Source organism: Thunnus thynnus, chromosome 16 (genome assembly GCF_963924715.1).
Source record: "Thunnus thynnus chromosome 16, fThuThy2.1, whole genome shotgun sequence".
Taxonomy (NCBI): Eukaryota; Metazoa; Chordata; class Actinopteri; order Scombriformes; family Scombridae; genus Thunnus; species Thunnus thynnus.
This window is the reverse complement of record NC_089532.1, coordinates 662,501-676,084: the sequence shown is the minus strand read 5'-3', so window position 1 is coordinate 676,084 and position 13,584 is coordinate 662,501.

Sequence of the window (13,584 nt, the reverse complement as noted above, 5' to 3'; positions counted from 1 at the left end):
TGGTGTTTTGTTACATCTCACATGTCTCTTTATGCTTACCATGTCTAATCAGGTGACTTTGTATCTCGTATGTTGTTTGTTCCTAATTGCATCTCATTTTGTCTCACAGTGTCTCTGTGTATCTTGTGTCTTGTTACATCTTGTTTCATCTTGGTTTGTGATATTGCATCCCTTGGCATGTCGTTTTGTCTCATGGTGTCTTGTTGTCTTGCTGTTGTCTCTTTATGCTATGCTACGTCCAATCAGGTGACTTTGTAACTCATATTTTGATTCTTCTAATTGCATCTTGTTTTGTCTCATGGTGTCTCATTGTGTCCTACATCTTGTTTCATGTTGGTTTGTAATATTGCATCTCTTTGCATGTTGTTTTGTCTCATTGTGTCTCGTTGCATCTCATGGTGTCTCTGTGTATCTCTTGTCTTGTTGCATCTCGTTTTGTCTCATTGGATCCAGCTGCGTCTCGCTTTGTCTTTTGTCTTATCATGTTATTTGCGTCTCTTTATGCTACGCTGTGTTATGTCCAATCGGGTGACTTTGGATCTCGTATCTTGTTTCATCTCGTCGCATCTCTTTTTGTCTCGTTTTGTCTTATTGTGTTTTGTATTACTGTGTTTTGTATTACTGTGTTTTATTTTCTTACTGGATCTGGTCTCTGTCTCTGGTTGTGTCTCGTTGTGTTTGTCTCACATTACGTCTTTATGTCTCTATCTCTCATTGCATCTAGTTGTGTCTCTGTCTCTGGTTGTGTCGTGTCTCTGTTTTCTCGCTGCATATTGTGTGTTTCACTGTCTCGTTGTGTTTCTGCGGTCTGTAGCTGCAGCACATATTTAGGGGTTTTAACATGTTTTATGGTTCACTTTGTTTTTGGAGAGACGGCTGTTGGATGTAATTAGTCCGACCACAAATCATCATGTTGATGTTCAGACGGTTCAGAGAGAGTTCAGCTCATCAAACGCACACACACACACACACACACACACACACACTGCTCCACCATATGAATCCTGTTATGTAACTGAGTGGTGACTTTGTGGAGTTTAAGTGAAAGCTGAAGAATTTAATCTGCTGCTCTGATCTGATTTGTCTGATGTCGATTCCAACGCCGTCGTCTGATCTGAGTCTTCATCATTTATACAAACCTCAATGTTCCACAGTCAACACAACCCCCACTGTCTGCAGACACACTGTGTCCTTACTGTCCTTACACAAGATTTTATTATCTATATGTTAATTGGATTTAGTTTTATTTGCACAAGAGATTTCAAAAACATGTTTGTATCGAACCATTAAATAAAACACAATTATGCAAACAAGCAAAGAATGAGGGTATATGAGGGTATATATATGCTTATAGCAGTGTTATGTGGGTATATATATGAGTATAGCAGTGTTATGTGGGTATATATATGAGTATAGCAGTGTTATGTGGGTATATATGAGTATAGCAGTGTTATGTGGGTATATATATGAGTATAGCAGTGTTATGTGGGTATATATATGAGTATAGCAGTGTTATGTGGGTATATATGCGTATAGCAGTGTTATGTGGGTATATATATGAGTATAGTAGTGTTATGTGGGTATATATGAGTATAGCAGTGTTATGTGGGTATATATATGAGTATAGCAGTGTTATGTGGGTATATATATGAGTATAGCAGTGTTATGTGGGTATATATATGAGTATAGCAGTGTTATGTGGGTATATATGCGTATAGCAGTGTTATGTGGGTATATATGAGTATAGCAGTGTTATGTGGGTATATATATGAGTATAGCAGTGTTATGTGGGTATATATATGAGTATAGCAGTGTTATGTGGGTATATATATGAGTATAGCAGTGTTATGTGGGTATATATATGAGTATAGCAGTGTTATGTGGGTATATATGCGTATAGCAGTGTTATGTGGGTATATATGAGTATAGCAGTGTTATGTGGGTATATATATGCGTATAGCAGTGTTATGTGGGTATATATATGCGTATAGCAGTGTTATGTGGGTATATATATGAGTATAGCAGTGTTATGTGGGTATATATGAGTATAGCAGTGTTATGTGGGTATATATATGAGTATAGCAGTGTTATGTGGGTATATATATGAGTATAGCAGTGTTATGTGGGTATATATATGAGTATAGCAGTGTTATGTGGGTATATATATGAGTATAGCAGTGTTATGTGGGTATATATATGAGTATAGCAGTGTTATGTGGGTATATATATGAGTATAGCAGTGTTATGTGGGTATATATATGAGTATAGCAGTGTTATGTGGGTATATATATGAGTATAGCAGTGTTATGTGGGTATATATATGAGTATAGCAGTGTTATGTGGGTATATATGAGTATAGCAGTGTTATGTGGGTATATATATGAGTATAGCAGTGTTATGTGGGTATATATATGAGTATAGCAGTGTTATGTGGGTATATATATGAGTATAGCAGTGTTATGTGGGTATATATATGAGTATAGCAGTGTTATGTGGGTATATATATGAGTATAGCAGTGTTATGTGGGTATATATGAGTATAGCATTGTTATGTGGGTATATATGAGTATAGCAGTGTTATGTGGGTATATATATGCGTATAGCAGTGTTATGTTGGTATATATATGAGTATAGCAGTGTTATGTGGGTATATATATGCTTATAGCAGTGTTATGTGGGTATATATATGCGTATAGCAGTGTTATGTGGGTATATATATGAGTATAGCAGTGTTATGTGGGTATATATATGCTTATAGCAGTGTTATGTGGGTATATATATGAGTATAGCAGTGTTATGTGGGTATATATATGCGTATAGCAGTGTTATGTGGGTATATATATGCGTATAGCAGTGTTATGTGGGTATATATATGCGTATAGCAGTGTTATGTGGGTATATATATGAGTATAGCAGTGTTATGTGGGTATATATATGAGTATAGCAGTGTTATGTGGGTATATATATGAGTATAGCAGTGTTATGTGGGTATATATATGCGTATAGCAGTGTTATGTGGGTATATATATGAGTATAGCAGTGTTATGTGGGTATATATATGAGTATAGCAGTGTTATGTGGGTATATATATGCGTATAGCAGTGTTATGTGGGTATATATATGAGTATAGCAGTGTTATGTGGGTATATATATGAGTATAGCAGTGTTATGTGGGTATATATATGAGTATAGCAGTGTTATGTGGGTATATATATGAGTATAGCAGTGTTATGTGGGTATATATATGAGTATAGCAGTGTTATGTGGGTATATATGTGAGTATAGCAGTGTTATGTGGGTATATATGAGTATAGCATTGTTATGTGGGTATATATGAGTATAGCAGTGTTATGTGGGTATATATATGAGTATAGCAGTGTTATGTGGGTATATATATGAGTATAGCAGTGTTATGTGGGTATATATATGAGTATAGCAGTGTTATGTGGGTATATATATGAGTATAGCAGTGTTATGTGGGTATATATATGAGTATAGCAGTGTTATGTGGGTATATATATGAGTATAGCAGTGTTATGTGGGTATATATATGAGTATAGCAGTGTTATGTGGGTATATATATGTGTATAGCAGTGTTATGTGGGTATATATATGCGTATAGCAGTGTTATGTGGGTATATATATGAGTATAGCAGTGTTATGTGGGTATATATATGCGTATAGTAGTGTTATGTGGGTATATATGAGTATAGCAGTGTTATGTGGGTATATATATGAGTATAGCAGTGTTATGTGGGTATATATATGAGTATAGTAGTGTTATGTGGGTATATATATGAGTATAGCAGTGTTATGTGGGTATATATATGAGTATAGCAGTGTTATGTGGGTATATATATGAGTATAGCAGTGTTATGTGGGTATATATATGAGTATAGCAGTGTTATGTGGGTATATATATGAGTATAGCAGTGTTATGTGGGTATATATATGCGTATAGCAGTGTTATGTGGGTATATATATGAGTATAGTAGTGTTATGTGGGTATATATATGTGTATAGCAGTGTTATGTGGGTATATATATGCGTATAGCAGTGTTATGTGGGTATATATATGAGTATAGCAGTGTTATGTGGGTATATATATGCGTATAGCAGTGTTATGTGGGTATATATATGAGTATAGCAGTGTTATGTGGGTATATATATGCGTATAGCAGTGTTATGTGGGTATATATATGAGTATAGCAGTGTTATGTGGGTATATATATGAGTATAGCAGTGTTATGTGGGTATATATATGAGTATAGCAGTGTTATGTGGGTATATATATGAGTATAGCAGTGTTATGTGGGTATATATATGCGTATAGCAGTGTTATGTGGGTATATATATGAGTATAGTAGTGTTATGTGGGTATATATATGTGTATAGCAGTGTTATGTGGGTATATATATGCGTATAGCAGTGTTATGTGGGTATATATATGAGTATAGCAGTGTTATGTGGGTATATATATGCGTATAGCAGTGTTATGTGGGTATATATATGAGTATAGCAGTGTTATGTGGGTATATATATGTGTATAGCAGTGTTATGTGGGTATATATATGCGTATAGCAGTGTTATGTGGGTATATATATGAGTATAGCAGTGTTATGTGGGTATATATATGCGTATAGCAGTGTTATGTGGGTATATATATGAGTATAGCAGTGTTATGTGGGTATATATATGCGTATAGCAGTGTTATGTGGGTATATATATGAGTATAGCAGTGTTATGTGGGTATATATATGCGTATAGCAGTGTTATGTGGGTATATATATGAGTATAGCAGTGTTATGTGGGTATATATATGAGTATAGCAGTGTTATGTGGGTATATATATGCGTATAGCAGTGTTATGTGGGTATATATATGAGTATAGCAGTGTTATGTGGGTATATATATGCGTATAGTAGTGTTATGTGGGTATATATGAGTATAGCAGTGTTATGTGGGTATATATATGAGTATAGCAGTGTTATGTGGGTATATATATGAGTATAGTAGTGTTATGTGGGTATATATATGCATATAGCAGTGTTATGTGGGTATATATATGAGTATAGCAGTGTTATGTGGGTATATATATGAGTATAGCAGTGTTATGTGGGTATATATATGAGTATAGCAGTGTTATGTGGGTATATATATGAGTATAGCAGTGTTATGTGGGTATATATATGCGTATAGCAGTGTTATGTGGGTATATATATGAGTATAGTAGTGTTATGTGGGTATATATGAGTATAGCAGTGTTATGTGGGTATATATATGAGTATAGCAGTGTTATGTGGGTATATATATGAGTATAGTAGTGTTATGTGGGTATATATATGCATATAGCAGTGTTATGTGGGTATATATATGAGTATAGCAGTGTTATGTGGGTATATATATGAGTATAGCAGTGTTATGTGGGTATATATATGCGTATAGCAGTGTTATGTGGGTATATATGAGTATAGTAGTGTTATGTGGGTATATATATGCGTATAGCAGTGTTATGTGGGTATATATATGCGTATAGCAGTGTTATGTGGGTATATATATGCGTATAGCAGTGTTATGTGGGTATATATATGAGTATAGCAGTGTTATGTGGGTATATATATGAGTATAGCAGTGTTATGTGGGTATATATATGTGTATAGCAGTGTTATGTGGGTATATATATGAGTATAGCAGTGTTATGTGGGTATATATATGAGTATAGCAGTGTTATGTGGGTATATATATGCGTATAGCAGTGTTATGTGGGTATATATATGCGTATAGCAGTGTTATGTGGGTATATATATGCGTATAGCAGTGTTATGTGGGTATATATATGAGTATAGCAGTGTTATGTGGGTATATATATGCGTATATCAGTGTTATGTGGGTATATATATGAGTATAGTAGTGTTATGTGGGTATATATGAGTATAGCAGTGTTATGTGGGTATATATATGAGTATAGCAGTGTTATGTGGGTATATATATGCGTATAGCAGTGTTATGTGGGTATATATATGAGTATAGCAGTGTTATGTGGGTATATATATGCGTATAGCAGTGTTATGTGGGTATATATGAGTATAGTAGTGTTATGTGGGTATATATATGCGTATAGCAGTGTTATGTGGGTATATATATGCGTATAGCAGTGTTATGTGGGTATATATATGCGTATAGCAGTGTTATGTGGGTATATATGCGTATACCATCCCTCCAGTAAATCTGTCTACGTTCCCAAAACAAGTTAAAATTGTCAATGAAAGCCACGTCGTAGCCACTGCAAACCAATGACAGCCACGTGTGTCGGCTCGGCAGGTGACTGAAATGACCCACCTCACGGCCAAGAGTGGGGATTGGTCCAGAGATGTAAGCATGGTACTTCTGTGTCTCCAGGACCTTCAACAAGTGGATGAAGTCCAGTTTAAGCAGTTCCAACTGTTGATTTGGGATGTCATTCGTTCCCACATGGACTACAATCTCCTCCAATGTTGGATGGTCCCGTACAATCTCTGGTATTCTGATGGCTATTTCCTTTGCCCCTGGCACCAAGAAAACTGTATGTTTACACAGTCTTCATCTTGATATTCTGGACTATGGAGTCCCCTATGACCACAGTTGTGAACTGGGATGGTGTTGGAGCTGTGCTGGAACCAGCTGCTGTGCCAAAGGATGGCAGGGGTGAAGGTAGAGGAGTACGATGCAGAGCAGGATGCGGTGGAGTAACCCGTACCCTGAGGTTCCTTCGTGGAGCTGGAGTGACTGCCAGGAGGCGTCCTTCAGGATGCCGGTCCAACTGTTTGCCCTGCGGTGTCCATGGATGAGGGAGACCGAAGGCCTCCCCCCCCGCGTCTAGCTGGATGTCCCGGGATGGCAAGATGGAACAGGGTTCCACAGATGGTGGTCCAGGGCTCCATTTGCTGGGGGGTAGATCTAACCTGAGCCTTCGGTCTAGCACCTAGTTAGCTCCAGGGACCTGCAGCCTGAGAAGGAGCTGGTTCTGAGCGTGGCACAGTCGAGTCGAGTTCCCATCTAACTACGATAGCATTAGCAGGGCCGATGCTAACCAGGGATTCGAGGAGCTGTTTGTCTCCATTAACCCGATGACGGATGAATATTCTTTGTTCCTGTTTGGTGATTCTCTGGCTAAGACAGAGACAGCTCGCACACCCAAGAAAGCTCCAACACCACTGCAAATACAACAAAATGAACTTACTTACTGTGTGTGTGTGTGTGTGTGTGTGTGTGTGTGTGTGTGTGTGTGTGTGTGTGTACATGTTTGATGACCTCTTTAAGTCAGTCTGAATCTCTGAATGGTCAGTCTGGCTGGAAACCCCATACCTCAACACATATGGTCCTACAGATGGTCTCTCACACACACACAAACACACACACACACACACACACACACACACACACACACTAAAAACACAAAACACAAAGTCCATGAATATGTCTTCACATTCGCCCCAGAGAGATGTTACTGAGAGGATCAGATTCAGTATATTTGTCTTCAGGTTATTTCTGTGTCTGAATATAAAGAAGGTGAACTGACAACAAGGTGATCAATGTGTTCTCTGCAGGGAACCGCTGACGCTGTGTGTGTGTGTGTGTGTGTGTGTGTGTGTGTGTGTGTGTGTGTGTGTGTGTGTGTGTGTGTGTGTGTGTGTGTGTATTCTCTCCTGGGATTCATTTACATGCAGTCAACACTCGCTGGACGTCTCTGTTCAGTCCGTCTCCACACTAACTAACACACCGTTCAGCCTCCTCATCTGTTACTCTCAGGCTGCTGCAAATAAATTGATCTGGACTCAGATTTTGTCGCAGTGCAGTCCAGCAGTGTCCTGCGACAGTCAGTGATACTACATAAGAACTCACACCTTCATTTATCTTATAGATGTGCACCACAAGGCAGAGGCCACACGACCAGAGAGGTTAGCCGAGCTAGCACTACGCAGCCGGCTAACCTGTTAGCTTTTTGTGACTAATATTTGATTGATTTTGCCTTTTATAGACAAACAATAAAACACACATTTAAAGGAACAAAACAAGTGTATTAGAGCTGTGCGACCACATCGACTGTAGGTTTAACATATTTCAGTAGAAATTGATGGTCAGCTAAGTTTATTTATATAGTACATTTCATACACAGGGCTGCATATAATGCCTTAAAAACATTAAAAAGAAGAAAAACAGCATAAAAACATTGAAATGCAAATTAAAAGAATAGAAACCTTTTGAAACATGAAAGAGCAGAGACATAAATACAGGTCTGTGTCTGAAATTACTTCCTTTATAATAAACACTAAATGTTTTACTCAGTGAGCAGCAAATCAAGGTTTCAGACACTAACTAATCGTGTTCTAGTCATGTGACGGTACAATACGGAGCATTGCATTGTGGGATTGTGGAGGGTAAATGTAGTGCTCTGTATAGTAAATACAGAGTGACTTTGGGCAGATCAGGTAAAGACGGTGCACAACTTAAGGAGACATATTCAGCTTTTTGTGGTTTGCTGTTATTTATATCCGGCTCTGATGTCAGATGTTGAACTGGGGGGCTGCATAAAGGGCCAGTATGAGATAAGTAAGAAGTTTTTAACTGTAAATCATTCAAATACATTCCAGTAAAGCACCAGAATATAAAGACGGACCTGGAAATGTGCAGAATATGTGTCCTTGCAAAGTTTTCAACCTGGATTTAAATGTGGTCGGTGGAGGTTTGTTGCAGCTCTGCGCTGCACAGTAACTAAATGCTGCTCCTCTATGTTTAGTTTGCTCTCTGGGAGTAATTAGCAGTCTGATGCCCTGAGAGGCCGAGAGGCTTCATGAGGTACTTTAAACTATTCCCTGAAGACACTGGGAACCAGTGCAGAGACCCCTGACCCCTGCTGGGATGTTCAGGCGTCTTTGTCAGGACTGTAGCAGCACGTCGGCTCAGGTCTCAGATTCTGCAGCATCAGTTGGAATCAGGTCTGAAAGGACGTGTTCAGGTCTCAGTTGCAGAACTCTAGCATGTTGAGTTATACTCAGGCCTAAAACTGGAAACGGAAGACATGCATGACATTGTTTAGTCATCGTCTCTATTCTCTAATCTTTCACTAATGTATGAGCTCAGAAACATCACTCATTAATGTTTCTTATATGTAGCTTTAAATTCGCAGTATGTTGAGTGGAGCTATTATTACATTTTGTTGTGTTTAAGTACCGTAAGAGACTGCAGCGTATAGCTGTGTGTGTGTGTGTGTGTGTGTGTGTGTGTGTGTCTGTGTGTGTGTGTGTGTGTGTGTGTGTGTGTGTGTCTGTGTGTGTGTGTGTGTGTGTGTGTGTGTGTGTGTTCTGAGGCCATTAGTCATGGTCTTTCTGGTCATTAACATAATGAGAGTCGACTGCTGACAGCTCTGCTGATAAGAACTGCATTAACCTCCACACACACACACACACACACACACACACAAACACACACACACTGTCTGCAGTGAACATGTTCACACAAATTGAAAACACAGTAATATGCAGGAAAACAGACCTTTCACACACAGCAGCTGGGCTTCAGTAGTTTTTATTTAAAGGTGCTATATGTAAGATTCAGTTATTCCTCCTCACTAGTGACACTAGTGAGGCTGGCGATGAGCTGCAGTCAGCATCCATCACACATCTGCTCGTATTCCTTCAGCAGTTAAAACCACAATATCAGAATATGTTTCACATGCTTTACAGTAACGTTAGCTTATCTGTCCAATAGGAAGAAAGCCAGCCACGTTAGCGGATTCCATTTCTAAGCTAACATTAGCTAGCGCTTAGCGCTGTAGCCAGAGGCAAGGCACCTCGTGAGTGCGTATAAATCTCATATCATTTGTACTTTCCCTGTAAAACTGTCCCGAGTCCTTTACATAGAAATCCAAAGATAAAAGATAAGATGACACATTATTGATCCCTGGGTTATGATAGATGTTACAGGCGCAAGGAAGGAAACAGGCTGTCAGGGAACGTCTCGATAAATTTAGTTAATTTTTTAATGCTTTAAACTAAAATTCTTACATATATCACCTTTAAAGGAGGGTTCACAATATTTCCAGTGTGTTGAACGAGCAGTCAGGTGTCTGTAATCATTCCTCCTGTTCATACTGGATATTAAAAGATCCTTCAAATGTGCTTTCAATGGAAGTGATGGAGGCTGAAATCCACAGTGTGTCCACACAGTCATTTAAAAGTCTGTGTGAAGCTTCTATTCAGCTTCATCAGTCTGAGTTCGTCATATCAAGTGGATATCTGACACATCTGAGTGATGTCAGTGACACATTACTGCTGTTGAGCCAATAATGCTTCTGATTACTGATATCAAGCATTATTAATTGGACCAAGCTGACTTCCAGTCCTATAAATCTGCAACAGCAAATATACTCCGAGAGAAACTTCATGTCGTATGAATCAACATAATGAGAAAAGATAAAAAAATATGGGAAACCAGACGAGTTTTTGCAACTTAGGATAAATGTTTATTTACAAAATAATAAATTGTAAGTCAGTAATCAGTAATGTAGGCGTGTGTGGATGTGTGTGTGTGGATGGATGGATGGAAGAGGCGAGATGAAGGAGGCAAGCTTTACAGTCAGGACCACACCGGGCCCAGGTGTGGCTCACGATGGCGATGACGAAGCTCCGCCCCGCCCCGGATCCTGCAAGACAAAAGGAAACCAGCAAACGGAGCACAGGAGCGCCTCGTGGAGCGGAGGAGTCGTCACATGATATTTAATCAACAGTAGCAAAATGTTCACTGAGAACATATTTAACTAAACATTTCATACAGTATCTGCTTGCAGTGATAAAAACATGAATTCTGATTTTCTCGTTGTTTCAGACCATCGCAGCTCTGAGTTCAGGTTCAGGAAGGATTTTGGAAACAAGCTTTTTAAATCAGAGAACGTTAGAGGGCAAGATCGATATCAGTCTCATGTCTCTGTGGTAAAATATGAAGCTACAGCCAGCAGCTGGTTAGTTTAGCTTGCCTGGTTCTGATTAACACCTTATACCTCTTTTACTTTAATCTGTACAAAGACTGAACGATTCGCTGTGTTACGGAGGGTTTTTTTAGCCAGACTATTTCTTGGCTCTGAGTGATTGCCAGGCAACAAGCAGAGACACCAGGAAGTTCCTGGTCCTGGCCAAGAAATAGTCCGACACATGAATCCCCGTAACAAAGCAAAAATTTTTTACCTCAGCGTTCTGTTTTCCTGAGGGGCCTGAACGCAGCAGCTCTGCTCTGAAATATTATTTCTGCTTCTTTCGGTTTTTTCCGTCGGAGCTGCAGGTTTGGCTGCAAGAGGACGACAGACTGACTCTGCAGGACACACAAATACACACACACACACACACACACACACACACACACACACGCACGCACACACACACACACACACGCACGCACACACACACACACACACACTGCTCTGGATCAGCCTGTCAGCTCAGAGGGAACAGAAGAATAAATCACTGCACTGTTACTCACAGGAAACACTGAAAATCCTTGAGAGTGCCCGTAAACATACACACACACACACACACACACACACACATACACACACACACACACACACACACTGCAGCCATTTGTTCACCTCCTTCAACACCCGCAGATACAGAAAATCCCTGCTGCCCTTCACACTCAGCTGCAGCTGTGTGTGTGTGTGTGTGTGTGTGTGTGTGTGTGTGTGTGTGTGTGTTCAGTTTTCACAAAGCGAACCCTGCATGTGTGCTTTTATAAGAAATACCGTCGACGGTTCCGTCACGTCTTTGTGTTTCCTGTCCTGATTTCTCATCGTCTTTGCTTTTTTTACAGATTTTTCCTCCCAAAAAAATCATCATGTTTTCATAAAAAGATAAATAAGATTACACTTTATTGATCCTCGGGGATATTAGGTGTTACAGCAGCACAACAATAAACAGACACGTACAGCAGGTACATGAGTGTGATGCAATAACCGGACCGTAACATTTCCCATAAACCCGCAGACCATCGCAGGTTAATCTGGTTCTCATGACTCCGCAGGCGGATCTCCCCGAGTCCTTCATTTAATGTCAGATCCGCCTCCTGCACAGGTCCACACACCACGCTGTTGAGGTTCGGGAGCTGCATTTGATGGAAGAGAGAACAGCTAAAGAGGAGGAAACATGACTTTAGAAGAGGACATTAGTAGCTAGCATGAATGAAACTGACCAATAAAATACATTTTCAGCGAGAGATTACAGATGAATTACAGAAACACAAACTGCAGGACAGATTCGAGCAGTAAAAAGTCTTTTACCTCACACAACCAGTCAACCAGTCAAGCTTCTAAAAGACGAGAATAGTTATGAAACCCTTGTTATACAGTGAATAATAGAGGAGCCAGAACGGAGCCCTGTGGGACACCTTTACCAACATTTACTAACCTTCACTGATCTTTACAAACCTTCACAGGTCTTGATTTGTAAAACTACTGCTGACTTCTTCCTGAGAGACTGTCAGAACAGATAGTTTTCTCTGGTAAAACAGTCCCAGCATGTTTCTCTCACTTCAAACAGGAGTCGATGTCGGTGAAACACTTCGAGGTTTCGTTTCCAGAGTTTCAGCCGCGTGTATGTCTGTGTTTATTCTCGGGAAGGTCAGACTGAAGACAAAACAAACCTCCAGACGAGTCAGAAAACAGCCTGTTTACGTGAAGCTTTTAACCTTTGACCCCTCTGACCTGCTGCCATCTTCACCGCCTCCTGATGTTCAAACTCACAGAACTTTATTTAGATACTGAACCAGACACTGAACGTTCACCGCTGCAGTCGACACGCTGCAGGCAGGAGGAGAAAATAACAACCTGAACACACACACACACACACACACACACACTATAACACACACACACACACACACACACACACACACACACACACACACACTATAACACACACACACACAGCAGGATATTGAAGCCATTTTTAGCAGATCAATCAGAAACACACAATCTTCAGCCTCTGCAACTCTGAACACAGTTTATTATCTACCAGCAGCAGCAGAAGAAGAAAACAAAGGAAAGGAGGAATAAAGAAAAAAGGGAAGAAAAAGAAGGAGAAGAGGGTCTGTGGGAAATGGAAGCGTCCTGGCGACGGATGAGACGGCAGCTTTAAACCTCTGTAACCCCCCGCCACATCTGGATCCATCATCTCACATCAAATAGTTCCAAGTTTTATAGATTCAACTCAACTCGCGTCCAAACCCGTTTTTATATCTTTTCTTTCATTTTTTTTTTTCTGTCTTCTTCTCTTTCATGTTTTTATTTCCTTCAAGTCTTTTACCTCCTCTCTTTTAGTTTTCTCTCCCTCATAAACACAAAACCAGTCAAAGGTTTGGCTTCACTTTCTCACTGCACAGAAAGAGAAGGTGGTGCTGTATAGATTTATATATATACGTATATATACGTGTGTGTGTGTGTGTATATATTTATATATTTATATATATATGTGTGTGTGTATATATATATATAAATAAATATATATATGTATATATATGTGTGTGTGTGTGTGTATATATATATTTATATATTTATAT